We start from the raw sequence: 17,226 nt of genomic DNA on the forward strand, positions 1-17,226 counted from the left end.
AGAAACTCCGGCCTCAGACCGCGAAAATCGGGCTTGCACTCACACACTTGCAACTTTTTGTGTATGAACACAAAAGTCAAACGAGAATCGTGGTGAAAAAGTGCGAAAAGGAAAATTGACGAAGGAAAGACAAAGGGAACAGAAAAACAAAGCGTCAACTTCATTTTATTTTTTTTCTTGCAGTGTTTGTGGCGTGTCGTGCCTCGCCTTGTTTAATATTAAATTATATATATTAAATATATAATATGTCAAATTCACAAATCTCATTCTGAGATTCGTCAATAGAAAACGACATAATCATTTTGTGTTTTTCTGGGGAAATCTTCTTCGGCAACCTGACGCCACACCAGCACCCACATACATTCAACATCCACAATTTGTCGAAATACATCGAGTTCTCCTGCCGCTGGCCTTCACCAGAAAATAATAATAAAAATTGTGTTTGTGAAAATAAAATAAAGAAAAGAAAAAAAAATAAAACAGTTTCAGTGAAAAAAAAAAAAATCTAGTTCTGTTTTTGGTCGCAAATGCGAAACGTCATACCTTTTTTATTCCTCTCTCTGGTAGGTTTTCGCTGCTCCGACTCAGGTCCGCCTTCGGCTCCGTTTTCTCCATTCCGAGAAATCGGAGCCGAAGTCGGAACGAATGACGTCCGGCATTTTGAAATCGATCGATACTCGAGTATCGAATATGTTTGACATTTCTAGCATAACAAAAAACTCTGTTTATCAATTTTGTTCACTGAAATTGTTTTTTTTTTTTATTTTAATGTTTTTAAGATCAAAAAATTACAATAAATGCAATTTTAAAATAAATATTAAAAAAATAAATTTTTTTATTTGTTGTTGCTGCTGTTGTTTGTGTTTTGGATGTCTAGTATTCCCTCCTTTGTTGATTCCTTTCTTTGTTGATATCTCCTGCTGATTCGTTATTCTATAGAAAGATATTGATTAAACAATGATCAATGATATTAATCTTATAACTTTAAACGAGCTAAAATTGTTTATATATATGTATATATATATATAAATATATATAAAATTGGGATCTCGGAAACGGCTCTAACGATTTCGATGAAATTTTCAGGGTTTGTTCATCTAAGCGAGTAAAAAATTTTGGAAGTATTTTTGGAAAAATCCGCCCACTGCCACGCCCACTTTTTTAACATATAAGTTTTTTCAGAAACGGCTCTAACGATTTCGATGAAATTTTCAGGGTTTGTTTATCTTAGCGAGTCAAAAGTTTTGCAAGTTTTTTTTGGAAAAATCCGCCCACTGCCACGCCCACTTTTTTAACATATAAGTTTTTTCAGAAACGGCTCTAACGATTTCGATGAAATTTTCAGGGTTTGTTTATCTTAGCGAGTCAAAAGTTTTGGAAGTTTTTTTTGGAAAAATCCGCCCACTGCCACGCCCACTTTTTTAACATATAAGTTTTTTCAGAAACGGCTCTAACGATTTCGATGAAATTTTCAGGGTTTGTTTATCTTAGCGAGTCAAAAGTTTTGGAAGTTTTTTTTGGAAAAATCCGCCCACTGCCACGCCCACTTTTTTAACATATAAGTTTTTTCAGAAACGGCTCTAACGATTTCGATGAAATTTTCAGGGTTTGTTTATCTTAGCGAGTCAAAAGTTTTGGAAGTTTTTTTGGAAAAATCCGCCCACTGCCACGCCCACTTTTTTAACATATAAGTTTTTTCGGGAACGGCTCTAACGATTTCGATGAAATTTTCAGGGTTTGTTTATCTAAGTGAGTAAAAAGTTTGGAAGTATTTTTGGAAAAATCCGCCCACTGCCACGCCCACTTTTTTAACATGGAATTTTTTTTTGGTAACCACTTTAAGGATTTCGATGAAATTTTCGGAGTTTGTTTATCTAAGTGAGTAAAAAGTTTGGAAGTATTTTTGGAAAAATCCGCCCACCTCCACGCCCACTTTTTTAACATGGAATTTTTTTTGGTAACAACTTTAAGGATTTCGATGAAATTTTAAGGTTTTGGTCCCCTAGCCGAATAAAATGTTTTGGAAGTACTTTTAGAAACATCCGCTCACAGCTACGCTTATTTTTCTCACATATTAGTTTTTTGGTAATTGCTTTAAAGATTTCGATAAAATTTTGAGGGTTTTTTCCTCTAGGCAAATACAACATTTTGAAAGTATTTTCTCTTACATTAGTTTTTTTTCGCGGAGACAGATTCAACGATTTCAATAAAATTTTGAAGGATGGTTCCATATTTTACGCATTGTTCTTTTTCTTTTTGTTACAATAACTAAACAAAAATTTTTAGATCATGACTTTTTTGATCATGTATTGAAACTTTTAAGTAATTTGTTAATTAGGTATCACACATTACCTTTGTCTTACGTTTTTCTTTTGATTAAATGCAACTATTGTTAACGTATAAAAATAAAATAACTCACAACAAGCCGACAAGGCTTAACTTGAAAAAAAGATTAACTTTATGTACACTATCCAAAACTTTCTGACCCGTAAATTAAAATTTGAACAAAAAGGGATCTCATTGCTGTAGGCATTTTCGATAATGCAGATTCCTGTAACCCTTCTATCCATTACTGATCGTCGTATGTGTATTCAAACGTAAATAAACTGGATTATAAAGTGGGAATGTGGTGTTTTGTAACCCGCGAAAAAACTGGTCATTGCAAACTCAAACCCACTCCAAAAAATTGCTGTTTACATTTGACTTTTTGCACTGAAAGTTATGACATTTAAAGATACCGAGCAAAGCTCGGTCACCCAGGTACTGTTATTAAATACCTGCTGTCGATTCCCAGTCATTCGCATCACATCCGGATGCATTGGTGTACCTTCGGGTAAAGGGGTTGGTTTTTTTCCCAATGTAAATTGGGTTTGCATGTGGTGCACTCGGCCGGGTGGTTTTTGAGAATGTGCAGATTGCTGCTGCACACATTTCATTAGGGAATCTCTCAATTTCAGTCTCAACGACTGCTTACCCCCACACACAATATGCTTTGAGTTTTCATCAATTTTAATTATCGTATCTTCACTTGGTATGCTTATCGTTAATACACCTCCAATTCGTTCTGTTTTAATATCTGTTATTCCATCTTGCGCCAATTTCTTCATAAACAAATCTATATCGACTCCTCCATATTCATATTTAACTTTCTTTAGAACTTCTTCATGTTTAGGTGGATGTAGAGTTGTGCCAGCACTTGTATTTGCTTTACTATCCGATTCATCATCCAGTTAATGTGGATATTGTCACACAGGGAGTTATTTCACGAGCAACAATTTTTGATGCTAATTCAGATGTAAGATAGACTCGATCCATTTTTCGTTTGAGTGGCAATCGAATGATTTCGCCACATTTCAAAGTGATGATTTTCTTGTCCCAAAAATGAAGCAATTAGAACAATTTATATGACCTTTCAATATGAGTATTACCGGTTGTTCAATATAAAGTTGTGGAGCAATTGGATGCAGTTTTGTATAGTTTTCAGGAATAACTAAGACACTAGGTTTTAGTTCCTTAATCAGCTTGTTTGCTTGTTGATAGTTCAGTGACGTATCGATTGGACAATAGAATGCCTTCATGGACAAGGGTTGGAAAGGAGCCAGCACTTGAAGATATGGGAAGTCAGGTTCTAAAAAAAATAAATACAAATCAATTAAAATATTGGAAGATCCAAAAAGTATTTATCATAGAACTTGTAAAAATGATTGAATTATTCGGATTTGAACCCCACATTTCAATAAAGTGGACCGCATCGCCAAATCTCAAACTCGGATGACCACAGAATACGACACATTTGGAACTATTTGTGTATGGGTCCAAATCATGGAGGTGGAAAATTTGATGTCCAGGTGTTGTCTTAAATCAAAACAACATTTAATTAGAGATTTTGTCTTATTTACCAATTCAAATAATAGCAACGTACCTATGAATATAATGTTTCCGTTAGAAAAGTTTCCATTGGTTCCCGGACATGTCTATAAGTTAATTGGGTTATTTTTTACACATTAATAAAAATTGTCGCAAGGAAAATGACGAATCGTACCAAAATTTCTTAAAGTGTGAATATTTTAATCATCTAACGTACAAATCGTGCTGCAAGAAGTTTTGTGAGTTGATATTATATAGATTTATCATTCCACACCAATGATAAATGGATAAATATGTTATATGTATGTTATTTGGGCCAAAAAACTATTTAATACCTAAAAAGTTGTCACTTGGGTCCCTCGTTAGAAAAATGAGTAAATTTTTACATGTGCTACCAGTTTTGGTGGATTAACGACAAGAATAAAAGTGAAAAACAGTTGTTATTTGTAATTTTAGGACAGTAAATAGAATGGTTATAGTCCCAATCTTCTAAAATGGCTGAATTTTGAAAAGACACCATCACTAAACCAAGAACAGAATTGTATGCGTTTAAGGTTTTTGAAATCCCTCACCACATGAAAAGTTGAGTGGTATTTCTTGTTATTTTTGGATCAACGAACATTTAATTTTGATGTCCTTGGTAAGTTTAACTATCAGTTTAACATTCTGCGGAAGGAGAAACCATTTTGAGACCATCTTCATTATTAAAAAAGAAGTGTTAAGGCATGGAAGAAAGTAATCTACTATGATAATTATGATAGTGATTTTCAAACGTGAAGAATGGTCACAATTATTTTTAAATGAATATTCAAGAAACTTTTCCTTAATTCTCTAGTATTTGTGAACCAGTATACTGGATTTTTCAACAGGACCACACCTCCTACCACAAAAAATGCTCTGTAAAATATTAGGAGGAAGTGCAAATTAAGGAAGTACTTCAGTATCTGCCATCAGTAACAAGCCTGAACCTTTTTGAAAATTTTTGGAAATGGCTAGCCCGTACTGATAAAATTTGTGATAGTCGATTTCAAGACACAAATATTTCTTTACCCACCATTTAACAACTTAGGGAAGAGATTCAGATAGATTCCATAAAAAGATTTAACAATGCAATTCCTGGACAGTTTTGTTATTTTTTTGTGAATAAAAACGTATTTATTATTTGATTACTCTTCGATTTGAAAAGGATGCCTGGGCAATAAATTCATTGGAAATGAATTAAAAATTAAAATTTGATTTTGAACAAATTAAGTAACCGACAATACTTCATCATATAAAATGCTTTTCGTTGAAAAAAAAACGAATTAAATTAAAAAAAAAAATTAATTCTTTTAAAAGGCCTGTTTAGTGAAAAAAATCTAGGACAGAACAGATCAGAGTAGCACAAGTTTGTATTACTAAAGATCTTCTGAAGAGAATTATTTTGTCAATACGAAACAAAAAACTATTAATATTAAGCTTGTGTTTGTGACCAATTCGTTATATTTTTATAATTTAAGTAGTTAAATTTGGCTTTAACAAACCAAATTGGCCAAAAAAGCTCAAAAAACTATTAATTATTAGAAATTCTTAATTCAGAAAGGTAACGCATACTCCACAGTGACTGGGTAAGTTTGTATACTTAAAAATGATACGTTATAGGTTTGTTTTACATTTATTGTGCACTAAATAAGGAAGTCTGTCAAATTTCTGAGAGCTGCGAAAAAATGCTCTCAGAAGGACTTAAAAGTTCAAGAATTTTAAAGAATCTGAAACACTTGAGCACAATTATTATACAATCACGATTTCTTATCTTACACTTTTGTTAATGTAAAACACAAGAAAACCCGATTCTATTCAACAGACCTTATGTGATAAATAATAATTTGTGACCAAATATAATAAGTTTGACTTTCGTTGATAATTATTCCATCAGATGTCTTTTTTGTAAGCTCTAAAGGCTTGGCCACACCGGAGGGTATGCGGTATAGCGGTAACGATATTTGTACTAAAAAAATTCCACATCTGAACGTTGATGTGTCAGTTTGGAAATTTTTTCATAGTCAGCTATTACATGAAGCCTCAAGAGGCTTGACTCTTTTTTCGAATTTTCTTTTGATAATCATTCTGTGAGGCGCGTACTATTACACGATGCCTCTTGAGTCAAAGACTCAAATTTGACATTTCTCTTTTGATTTAAGTATTGTTGTTGTTGTATTCCATCAATAAGCAAAAAGAAATGAAAGGGAATGTTGAAAAAAGAAAGAGTGGAAAAAGAAACGTCAAAAAAGAGTCTCAGAATTTTTGCCCACGACTCTCCGGTCGGATAATTTTTGTTTTATCTTCTTTCTCTTTTGCACTCATTAGTTTTGAAAAGAGGCGCGCCTCTTGAGGCTTCATGTAATAGCTGACATACCAGTACCCTCACCGCTACCCGTACCGCTACCGCATACCCTCCAGTGTGGCCAAGCCTTAAAGCGCCCCCTAGGCGATACAATAAGCCCTAGGCGATAGTTAATAGCTAACAGGCTTTACAAAATTTTGCCAACAATTAGAAGCAAATTTTCTTTTTCAAATGAGAATTAAATAACTACCTACCAAACATTTGTTCTCTTATTTTATTTTTAAATTTCAAAATATGAAGTTTATCGAATGAATACATTATGAATTTTTTATTTTTGTAGAGAATTCACCGCAAAACAAATGCAAAAGGCAAATGAGCATTGCGTTTATCTGCTTCGCTCATAAGCGAGAAAATTTTTTGAAGTTTTTTTACTGTTGTTTTCACATGAAAATAAAAATTTTTAACAAAAATATACAAGGGTGTCTTGTAATCTTCTTTTAAAAATGAAGAAAAAGATTTAATCATATGAAGGTCTAAATATCAAGCTTTTTGTTCTTTGAAATAAATCCAAATTTAATGTAAACCATAATGAAGTTTTAGTTTGAATTATATTCTCTTAAAATAAATTTACATTCACCAATACTACTTTTTTTTCAAGTACATACCTTTGAAACTGCAAAACTCGGCAGACCTCGAAGCAGCTCAACTTGAATTTTGTTGATTCACTTCTTCCGTCAATTTAAATACATACGTCATTAGAAAATCATATGCCACATCTCCATTGAGTTTAATAATCTCCAAAATAGTTTCATATATCCTAAACCAACAATCAACAGATGGTTCCCTCGATCGAAATAAGGCTCGCAAAAATAAATTGATGCTTTGACAAAAATTTGTTTTAGCTTTGACATTCAGCACATCGACAAAAGTGAATACATCATTGAATTCCGACTCATCAAAACCTTCAACTAATTTAGATAAATCAAATGCAATTGCAATATCGGGATGGAATACTAAGAGGACGTTGTAAAAATTGCGGTTATGTTCTCTAGTCGAGTGCAAGACACGTAAAATGTGCCTGGCTACACAGTGATTTTTCAATCGATTAAAAAATCACATGCGGTGGCTACACACTGTTGTGCAAAATCACGTTCCACTTTTACATTTCCTAGGAACAAACGTCAAAAAGAGGAAAAATTTAGCAATGGAACTGTACTGCCCTCAGAAAATTCAGTTCCCTTCGTGAGCATCTTCCCCCTTCACTCCTCATCGTTCTTGCCTACAAACTCACTGCTTAGGCGATTGAAAAATCACCGTGTAGCCAGGCACAATGGCCTTGATTTGTCCCTTCAAGCAAGAAAACTGAGTTCAACAAAGAAACTCCGACCTCAGACCGCGAAAATCGGGCTTGCACTCACACACTTGCAACTTTTTGTGTATGAACACAAAGTCTAAGAGAATCGTGGTGAAAACTGAGAAAAAGAAAAAAAAAAGTAGACAGACATAGCCAACAACAGCAAAAGCGTCATTTTGTTATTTTTTGTTGAAGTGTTTGGTCGCGTCGTGTCTCGTGTCGTTGTTTGTATAATGTTAGTTTATTAATTATAAACAATTTTATTAAATTATAAACAATATGGAAAACAAAAAAGGTATGTTGTATATATCGCTCAAAGTGTTTGGGTTAAAATGTTGTTTCTTCTTGTGTTGTAGATGTAATCTCTAATGATGAAGAAAAATCTAGAAGGTGAAACATGCGATTGGGTATCTAAAAAAACACCAACAACAGCAGCAGCATCAAATGAAATAAAATGAAAAAAAATGTATTGTATTTTATATTGTATTTATTGTGAAAATTTCGTTTGCCAAAATAAAATAAAAAATAAAACAGTTTCAGTGAAAAAAAAATAAATCTTGTTCTTTTTTTGGTCGCAAATGCGAAATGTCATCCCTTTCTTATTCCTCCTTCTGGTAGGTTTTCGCTGCTCCGGCTCAGGTCCGCCTTCGGCTCCGTTTTCTCGGAATGGAGATTTTCACCACACCAATACATATGCAATCGACTTCGCGGTGATTATAATTTCCATACTAATTTGAGCCGCCTTCGGACCAGTTTCTGATCCGAAGTCGGACTCAGCTCCGCCTCAGGCGGAGCGGATTCGGACCGAGGTCGGACCTGTTTGCTTGAAGGGGTTGCACTTCCCTTCAAGCAAGAAAACTGAGTTCAACAAAGAAACTCCGACCTCAGACCGCGAAAATCGGGCTTGCACTCACACACTTGCAACTTTTTGTGTATGAACACAAAAGTCGAACGAGAATCGTGGTGAAAAAGTGCGAAAAGGAAAATTGACGAAGGAAAGACAAAGGGAACAGAAAAACAAAGCGTCAACTTCATTTTATTATTTTTCTTGCAGTGTTTGTGGCGTGTCGTATCTCGCCTTGTTTAATATTAAATTAAATAAATATTAAATAATATGGGATAATTTTAAGGCAAAGAAAGAATTTATCGATAAAATATGGGTGAGTGTGCTCGCGCAGTGATTTTTTAAATAATAAACTAATCATTATGTGTTTTTCTTAGGAAATCTTCTTCTTCGGCAGCCTGACGCCACCAGCACCCACATACATTCAACATGCACAATTTGTCGAATTACATCGAGTTCTCCTGCCGCTGACCTTCACCAGAAAATAGTTATAAAAATTGTGTTTGTGAAAATAAAATAAAGAAAAGAAAAAAAAAAATAAAACAGTTTCAGTGAAAAAAAAAATAAATTTTGTTCTTTTTTTGGTCGCAAATGCGAAACGTCATCCCTTTTTTATTCCTCTTTCTGGTAGGTTTTCGCTGCTCCGACTCAGGTCCGCCTTCGGCTCCGTTTTCTCGGAATGGAGAAACAGGTCCGAATCCGCTCCGCCAGAGGCGGAGCTGAGTCCGACTTCGGATCAGAAACTGGTCCGAAGGCGGCTCAAATAAGTATTTAAATTATAATCACCGCGAAGTTGATTGCATTTGTATTAGTGTGGTGAAAATCTCCATTCCGAGAAAACGGAGCCGAAGTCGGAACGAATGACGCCCGGCATTTTGAAATCGGTCGATACTCGAGTATCGAATATGTTTGACATTTCTAGCATGACAAAAAACTCTGTTTATCAATTTTGTTCACTGAAATTGTTTTTTTTTTTTATTTTAATGTTTTTTAGATCAAAAAATTACAATAAATACAATTTTAAAATAAATATTAAATAAAATAAATCTTTTTATTTGTTGTTGCTGCTGTTGTTTGTGTTTTGGATGTCTAGTATTCCCTCCTTTGTTGATATCTCCTGCTGATTCGTTATTCTATAGAAAGATATTGATTAAACAATGATCAATGATATTAATGTTATTAAATAGGTACCTGCTGTAAATTCCCAGTCATTCGCCTCACATACGGATGCATTGGTGTACCTTCGGGTAAAGGGGTTGGTTTTTTTCCCAATGTAAATTGGGTTTGCATGTGGTGCACTCAGCCGGGTGGTTTTTGAGAATGTGCAGATTGCTGCTGCACACATTTTATTAGGGAATCTCTCAATTTCAGTCTCAACGACTGCTTACCCCCACACACAGTATGTTTTGATGCTAATTCAGGTTTAAGATAGACTCGATCCATTTTTCGTTTGAGTGGCAATCGAATGGTTTCGCCACATTTGAAAGTGATGATTTTCTTGTCCTAAAAATGAAGCAATTAGAACAATTTATATGACCTTTCAATATGAGTATTACCGGTTGTTCAATATAAAGTTGTGGAGCAATTGGATGCGGTTTTTTATTGTTTTCAGGAATAACCAAGACACTAGGTTTTGGTTCCTTAATCAGCTTGTTTGCTTGTTGATAGTTCAGTGACGTATCGATAGGACAATAGAATGCCTTCATGGACAAGGGTTGGAAAGGAACCAGCACTTGGAGATATGGGAAGTCAGGTTCTAAAAAAATTAATACAAATCAATTTAAATATTGAAAGAGCCAAAAAGTATTCATCATAGAACCTGTAAATTGATTGAATTATTCGGATTTGAACCCCACATTTCAATAAAATGGACCGCATCGCCACATCTCAAACTTGGATGACCACAGAACACAATGGCTAGAAGAGAAGCAATTAAATTGAAACTATTTGTGTATGGGTCCAAATCATGGAAGTGGAAAATTTGATGTCCAGGGGCCCAATTCCGCGAGTGTGATTTTTTCTCTGCCTTGTTTCTAAGGCAATTTACACTTTTTTCTGTGTACACTCTTGCGGAATAGGATCCCAGGTATTGTTTTAAATCAAAACAACATTTAATTAGAGATTTTGTCTTATTTACCAATTCAAATAATAGCAACGCACCTATGAATATAATGTTTCCGTTAGAAAAGTTTCCATTTTTTTTTATTTAATCTAGTATACCAAAAACATGGTTCCCGGATATGTCCATAAGTTGAATTGGGTTATTTTTTATACATTAATAAAATTTTTTTTTTTTTTTTTTTTTTTTTTTGACGGGAGGAAATCTTCAAAAGACACTTGGCAGTATTCGACACCAAGTAGTGTGGGACTCTTAACCACTAAAACCACCTCTTTATCAGGACCAATCTTGAGAGATCGACATCAGATTTTTCTTTCTTAACTTTGTAAAATCACTTTGGGGGAAGTTTAAACTTTTAATACTTTCCCATGTTTTTTTAGACCATAAGCTCATGAGGCTTGGTTCTTCTTAATCTCCGAACATGGTTTCTTGTATTCAAGACGGACACCATTTCAGAATTGGTATGACATTGCAGTCTCTGATTATGGGATACAGCGTATTTTTTAACAACTTCTGTAACCGTTTCTATTTGTAAGTCACGATGTAGATCGCTATTTCTTATGTACCAGGGTGCATTAACTATTCCACGAAGGACTTTGTTTTGGAATTTTTGGATGATTTCGGTATTTGTTTTCTTTGTACAGCCCCATAATTGGATACCATAGGTCCAAACAGGCTTTAGTACTTGATTATACAGCATTATTTTGTTTTGGGTTGATAAATCAGAGTTGTTACCAAGTAACCAGTACATTTTTCTATATTTCAAGTTTAGTTCTTCTCTTTTCTTTTTGATGTGCTCTTTCCACTTTAGCTTTGCATCCAAAGTCATTCCAAGGTATTTGGCCGTATTGGCGTAAGGTACAGCTTGATTATTAATGAATATTGGAATATTGTTTATCTTTTTATTTGTAAAGTTTATATGTGAAGATTTTGTTTCATTGAGTTTGATACGCCATTTTTCGGTCCAATCTCTGACTGTGTCGACGGCATATTGCAGCTTTACTGCTCCCCTAGAGACACATTTGTCGGGTACCAAAATTGCGGTATCATCTGCAAAAGTAGCCATTATGGTGTGATTCCCAACTGGGATATCCCTTGTGTATAGTAAATACAGGGTAGGACCTAGGACACTTCCTTGTGGTACACCGGCTTCTATTTTCTTCAATTCCGAATATTCTTGATCGTACCTTACTCTAAACAATCGGTCTGAGATGTACGATTTTAATATTTCATAGTACTGTCTGGGAAGATCCCTTTGCAGTTTGTACTCAAGTCCCTCATGCCAAACCTTGTCAAAGGCTTGAGCAACATCTAAGAAAATAGCTGAACAGACTTGTTTTTCTTCTAATGCTTTTTCTATTACATCCGTTATTCTATGAACTTGGTCTATCGTGGAATGTTTATTTCTAAAGCCAAACTGATGATTTGGGATTAACCTTCTTTCTTCTATAATTTTGCTAAGTCTCTTCAGAAGCAGTTTTTCAAAAACTTTTGCCATAATTGGTATAAGCGATATTGGTCTGTAAGACGTCACTTCTGTAGGTGGCTTACCTTGCTTGGGTATGACAATAACTTCAGCAATTTTCCAATGGTGTGGGACATACCGTTGCTTAAGGCATGCATTTATTATATATTGGAGTTTTATGAAGGCTTTCAAAGGCATTTCTTTCATAACCTGAGCAGTAATAAGATCGTAACCTGGTGATTTTTTATTTGATAGTTGATGTAAACACATACTTTTTACTTCTTTTAATCTTACAATTGGTATTTCACTTTCATCTATCTTATCAACAAGCTGTAAGCTATTTTCAGCCGCGTTTGTTGGGTATGGCTTAAAAACATTCGCAAGATGCTCCGCGAAAAGGTTAGCTTTTTCTTTTGGGTTACCGATCCATTTCCCATCTTGAGATTTCAAGGGAGAGTTTAGTAACTGCGGTCTTTTCAGGCGCTTGGCTGCTTTCCATAGCGAAAAATCGGTTGAAGCATCAGTCGTTAAATTCTTTAGGAATGTACTGAGTGAATCATTTTTGAATTTATAAATTTGTTTTTTAAGATTGTTGCTTATACGGTTAAACGTTGTTTTATCATCTGGAAATCTAGTATTTTGCCATTTTCTTCGAGCTCTTCTTTTCTCTATTATCAACTCTCTTATCTCTAAAGGATATTTTATTTCACTTTGTCTTCTATTAGAAAATGTTGGAGTACTTTCTTCAGCGGCCTGTTGCACATCAGCAATAAATTGTTCCACTTCATGGTCAATTTGCTCGATTGTATCCATGGGAGATCTTAAATTTATAAAACTTAAAAGCCTTTCTCTAAAATCACTCCAGTTTGTTTTCTTATTTACAAGCTTTGGATTACTTTTTTCTATTACTTCCGATTCACTTAGTGATAGAATCACTGGAGTATGATCTGATGACAAGTCATAATTACCTTCGACACTAATGTGATTTCGTTTGATTCCTTTAGCTACGAAAAAGTCAATAAGGTCTGGTATTTTGTTAGTATCGGAAGGCCAGTAAGTAGGCGACCTGGAGGAATAGAATTCGCAATTGTATTTACGGCCTGCTTGGAAAAGTCTTTTGCCTTTAGTTGATATAAGTCTTGAACCCCAATGGGTGTGTTTCGCATTGAAGTCTCCACCAACAAGAAAGTTATGCCCAAGAAGATTTAATAGATCTGTATAGTCATCTTCTGTCGGGGAGCGCCTTGGTGGGCAGTATATAGCTGCTATCTTAAACTCTTTCTTTTTCATACCAATACTAATAGTTGTTACTTGCATATTTTCATTAGTAAGCTTGGTTTCTTCATAATGTTTTAAGCTTTCTTTTATAAGAATCGCCGATCCACCTCTTGCCTTGTCAGCTGGATGTGGAGCGTGGTAACATGAATAGTTTTCTATTACATTATCTAGACTTTGCCCATTGGAGAAGTGAGTTTCGGACACCAGGCAAATATCTATATGTTCTAGATCTAAAAAGATTTTTAATTCGGATAAGTGATGTAAAAGACCGTTTGCATTCCATGTAGCGATTTTAAGTGTTCTGTCCATCATTGTTTTTTAAGAGCGACTTTTTCGCTTAACTGTTTGATATTCAAATCCTGTTTATCAATTCTTTGAAGAATGAGGTGTAGCATTTCTTTTATGGAAGTCTCTTCATTCTTCCGCACATTTTTTAGAATCTGAGAATAGGCTTTATTTTCATCGCTTTTACTTTGAACAGCTTTTTTAGGCGGTTCATTCTTAGTATTGTTTTCAGCAGTTAAATCGGTATTTACTACGTTTCTGGGTTTGTCTCTAGCAGATGTATTTTTGCTTCTGAACTCTTGGAATTTTTTGGCAACTGGGCAGCCTCTATAGCTTGCCGGGTGAATACCCTGGCAGTTCACACATTTTGCTTTCTGATCTTTGCTCATCGGACAATTTTTAGTTGCATGTTTTCCTTCGCACTTTACACAAGCAAACTCGCGGTTGCAGTATTTTTGGGTATGACCAAAAGCTTGGCAACGTTTGCACTGCGGAACAACTTTAGATTTTCGGAGCGGTTCAATTTTAACAGCTATGCCCAAGATTGATCTTACTTTATAAATCTCCTCGATACTTTGTTTACTGTCAAAAGTTAGCATGAATAAAGGTAGTAACCTCTTACTTGTCGTCGATTCTCCAGAGGAGTTTTTAATTGTCTCGTTCTTTCATAGATTGACTGCATCAAGGGCTTGAAAGCCTTTTTCTACAAGATCATCCACTACTTCCTCGGGAGAGCACGAGGAATGAAGACCTCTGGCTACTACTTTTATTGGCCTTGTAGCTTTGTTCTCGTATGAGTGCCATTGAATTTTGTGTTTGCTCAGTTCTTCAGTGACAGATCTATACTCGTCGGCTTCTTCGACTATGACTTTCCAGTTGTCTTTGTTGTACGATGTGTATTTGCAAGCTTTTTTAGTACATTTTTCTATTATTTTCTTGAGATCTCCAAAAATTGGAAATCCTGAGATCATAATTGGTGGTGGTGTAATTTTTTTGCTGCCTTTTTTAGTTTCTGTAATCAACTCTTTATTATTTACAGCTTCAGAGCTTTTCTGATTTCTTAAACAAATCTCGGGACTACCTGTTGCTTTACGTTTCTTTGTGATACGCTTATTTTTCTTTTTCTCAGTTTCGAACAAGAGTTCTTCTTCATCAGTTTGATATTCAGGTTCCATATATCTTGGACTTAACTGAAGCGTGGACTCTGCATCTTTCTTGCTATTCAAGGAAACTTTCTCTTCGAGTTTTTTCACTTGCAGCTGAAGACTTTGAACTAGAACTTCAAGTTGTTTTCTTGCCGCTATTTCAATTTGCCATTCATCATAGTAGTTTTTTGATTGGTCTTTCTCTTTTTCTTCGATGGAACTCTGTTGATCTGTGATGTCGATCTCTTCATTGATCTTGGTTCCTTTTTCGCTGATGTTTTTAACATCTGTAGTATTGTTTGAGGTTGTCGATGATGTAACCCCTGAAGTTAATTTTTTTGGGGGAGTTCTTTGCATCTTTGAACTCCGTCTCTCAATATTTATAAGCAATAATTGGTCCTCCCCAGAATCCATAGGACCGACCTCTAAAGAGAGTGGATTTACCAGTTTAACTGGATTGCCACCTGGGGTATTTAATCTATTCGTTTTGTTCATTGCCATAATTTTTTTTTAACTGTGTTTTCGTACCATAAATAGGTCAGTTACTTCTATCCATAGTTTATATTCAGCCGCCCCACAGGGTACAGACGCTGACCAGTGTGCCGCACAATATGTGTCAGACGCTCTTGGATTTAATTGTGAGCTGGTGCATTCAGAGCGATATTTCTGTTCTTTTGCTCCTAGTTCCTGAAAAGATAACTCAGGTGATTCAGCTCGTGGATCGAAAGGATCCAACGCTCGTCGTTAGTTGGATATCCAGCGGGCACTGCGAGGCAGTGGCGTAGATAGGGGGGGGATCAGGGGGATATATCCCCCCCCATTGGGATCGATAATTGTGCAATATAAACAGTCATGAATAAATAAGTTGAAGAGGCGCACTTTGAAAAAAAAGCTATAGATTTCGAGTTCTTGATTAGCTTAAAGGTTATAAATATGGTTTACCAACTTTCGTTGCCATTAAGTCGGTGTTTCAAAGAGTGAATTTAGACTTGGTCCAAGCAATGGAGCTCGCTAAAGATTTAAGGGATCAACTAAAAATTAAACGGGCAGAAGACGACTCATTTTCGAAAGTTTTTTGTATATGGGAAAAATTTGCTGAAATCCTTGACATAGGCGTTAAACATAAGAGAATAGTGAAGCGACAAAAGAATCGTTCTAACCCTTCCGTTCAAAGTACAGTAAAGAATATTTTCGTGTTACTGTTTTCAATCTTTTTTTCGATTTCTATGTAATGGGCCTTGGAGAAAAATGTACAAACCATGAAAACACACTAGAAGGGTTTCCGGTTCTTTCTAAGGATTCTTCGTCTGAAATAGACAAAGCAGCTAAAAAATTTAAAGAAACTGTTGAGTTTTTCCAAAAACTAGACCACATAAAATAGAACAAAAACAATAAGATTTCCTTATAGTTTTCATCCAAGAAGGAAATATTATTTAAACAATCGGGATTTCCTAATTGTGCCCATGATTATGAAAGTGGACTAAGTCACTTTTTGCATTGTTTGAAGAAAAACTTATATAATAATTTTCTTATAACGATTTAATTATATTTCTTTTATGAAATCACTAGAGGAGCAATAAAGAAGTTTATTTACTGGGATTTCGCTTTCAAATAAACTTTACCCCTTAAATAATAATTATTTTTAGGCTAGATTTGATGCCATTTTTGAGAGTGACTTAGTCCACTTTCATAATTAAGGGCACAATTGTTTTACCGACTTCCAAAAAGGAGGAGTTATTCAATTCGTCTGTACTTTTTTTTTGTGTTTGTCACCTCATAACTTTGGACCGAGTGAACCAATTTTGATAATTCTTTTTTGAAGGTATTGAAAAGCTGGTGCCTGTTCAGTACAAGTAGAAAAACCATAAAACCCAGTTTTGATCCATGGAAGTCGGTTTTGTTTTTTTAATAAAAAAAATACGATCATGTACGGGATCACCTATTCCAACTTACTATAGAAATATTGGTCACAATATTTGTTCTAGTACCAAGTTGGAAAAAATATGAAAATTTTACAAAAAATTTTAAAAGATTTTGTACATGAAAATAATAAGAAATCTCTATGGAAAAACCTTATTAATTGTTGATATTAATAAGGCTTCTTCATAAAACAGTTCAATAAGGAAATCTGTTGGTATTTAGGTGGTCCTGGCCATATTTTTCTCTGTGTGAAGAATTAAAAACTCAGAAAAGATATTTGATCAGAAGGAAAAATACTTCCTCTATGAACTCATTGAAAGCGCTCGAAAGCTGCACCGAAAAAAGTTGTCCTGGTATTTATATTTTATTAAAGATAATACACTGCTGGTTTCTACGTCAACTACCGAAAGCACTTTCTCCAATTTAAAGAGAATAAAAACAATACAAAGAAGCATTATTAAAACTTAAAAAAAAATTTGCGAACTAGATCTATCCCCCCCCCCCCCTTAGCAAAAAGCTATCTACGCCACTGCCGCGAGGAGGTGACGATGCGATTTTGCCACGCCATTAATCATCTAACGTACAAATCGTGCTGCAAGAAGTTTTTTGAGTTGATATTATATAGA

At 34.8% G+C, this 17,226-nt stretch overlaps 2 long non-coding RNA genes across 2 annotated transcripts; both read right to left on the reverse strand.

The window, feature by feature from the left end:
- Window positions 1-3,375: 3,375 nt before the first annotated feature.
- LOC129908449 (uncharacterized) lies at window positions 3,376-7,289 on the reverse strand. Its single transcript, XR_008771310.1, has 4 exons — window positions 6,856-7,289; window positions 3,923-3,974; window positions 3,731-3,855; window positions 3,376-3,628 (listed from the first exon to the last, which is right to left on the reverse strand). It is a non-coding gene; the product is annotated as an uncharacterized LOC129908449 (long non-coding RNA).
- A 2,059-nt stretch (window positions 7,290-9,348) lies between these two features.
- On the reverse strand, window positions 9,349-10,369 carry LOC129905684 (uncharacterized). The gene is made up of 4 exons (XR_008770631.1): window positions 10,208-10,369; window positions 9,945-10,144; window positions 9,580-9,891; window positions 9,349-9,521 (listed from the first exon to the last, which is right to left on the reverse strand). It is a non-coding gene; the product is annotated as an uncharacterized LOC129905684 (long non-coding RNA).
- Between the last annotated feature and the right edge of the window lie 6,857 nt (window positions 10,370-17,226).

This window comes from Episyrphus balteatus, chromosome 1, assembly GCF_945859705.1.
Source record: "Episyrphus balteatus chromosome 1, idEpiBalt1.1, whole genome shotgun sequence".
Classification (NCBI taxonomy): Eukaryota; Metazoa; Arthropoda; class Insecta; order Diptera; family Syrphidae; genus Episyrphus; species Episyrphus balteatus.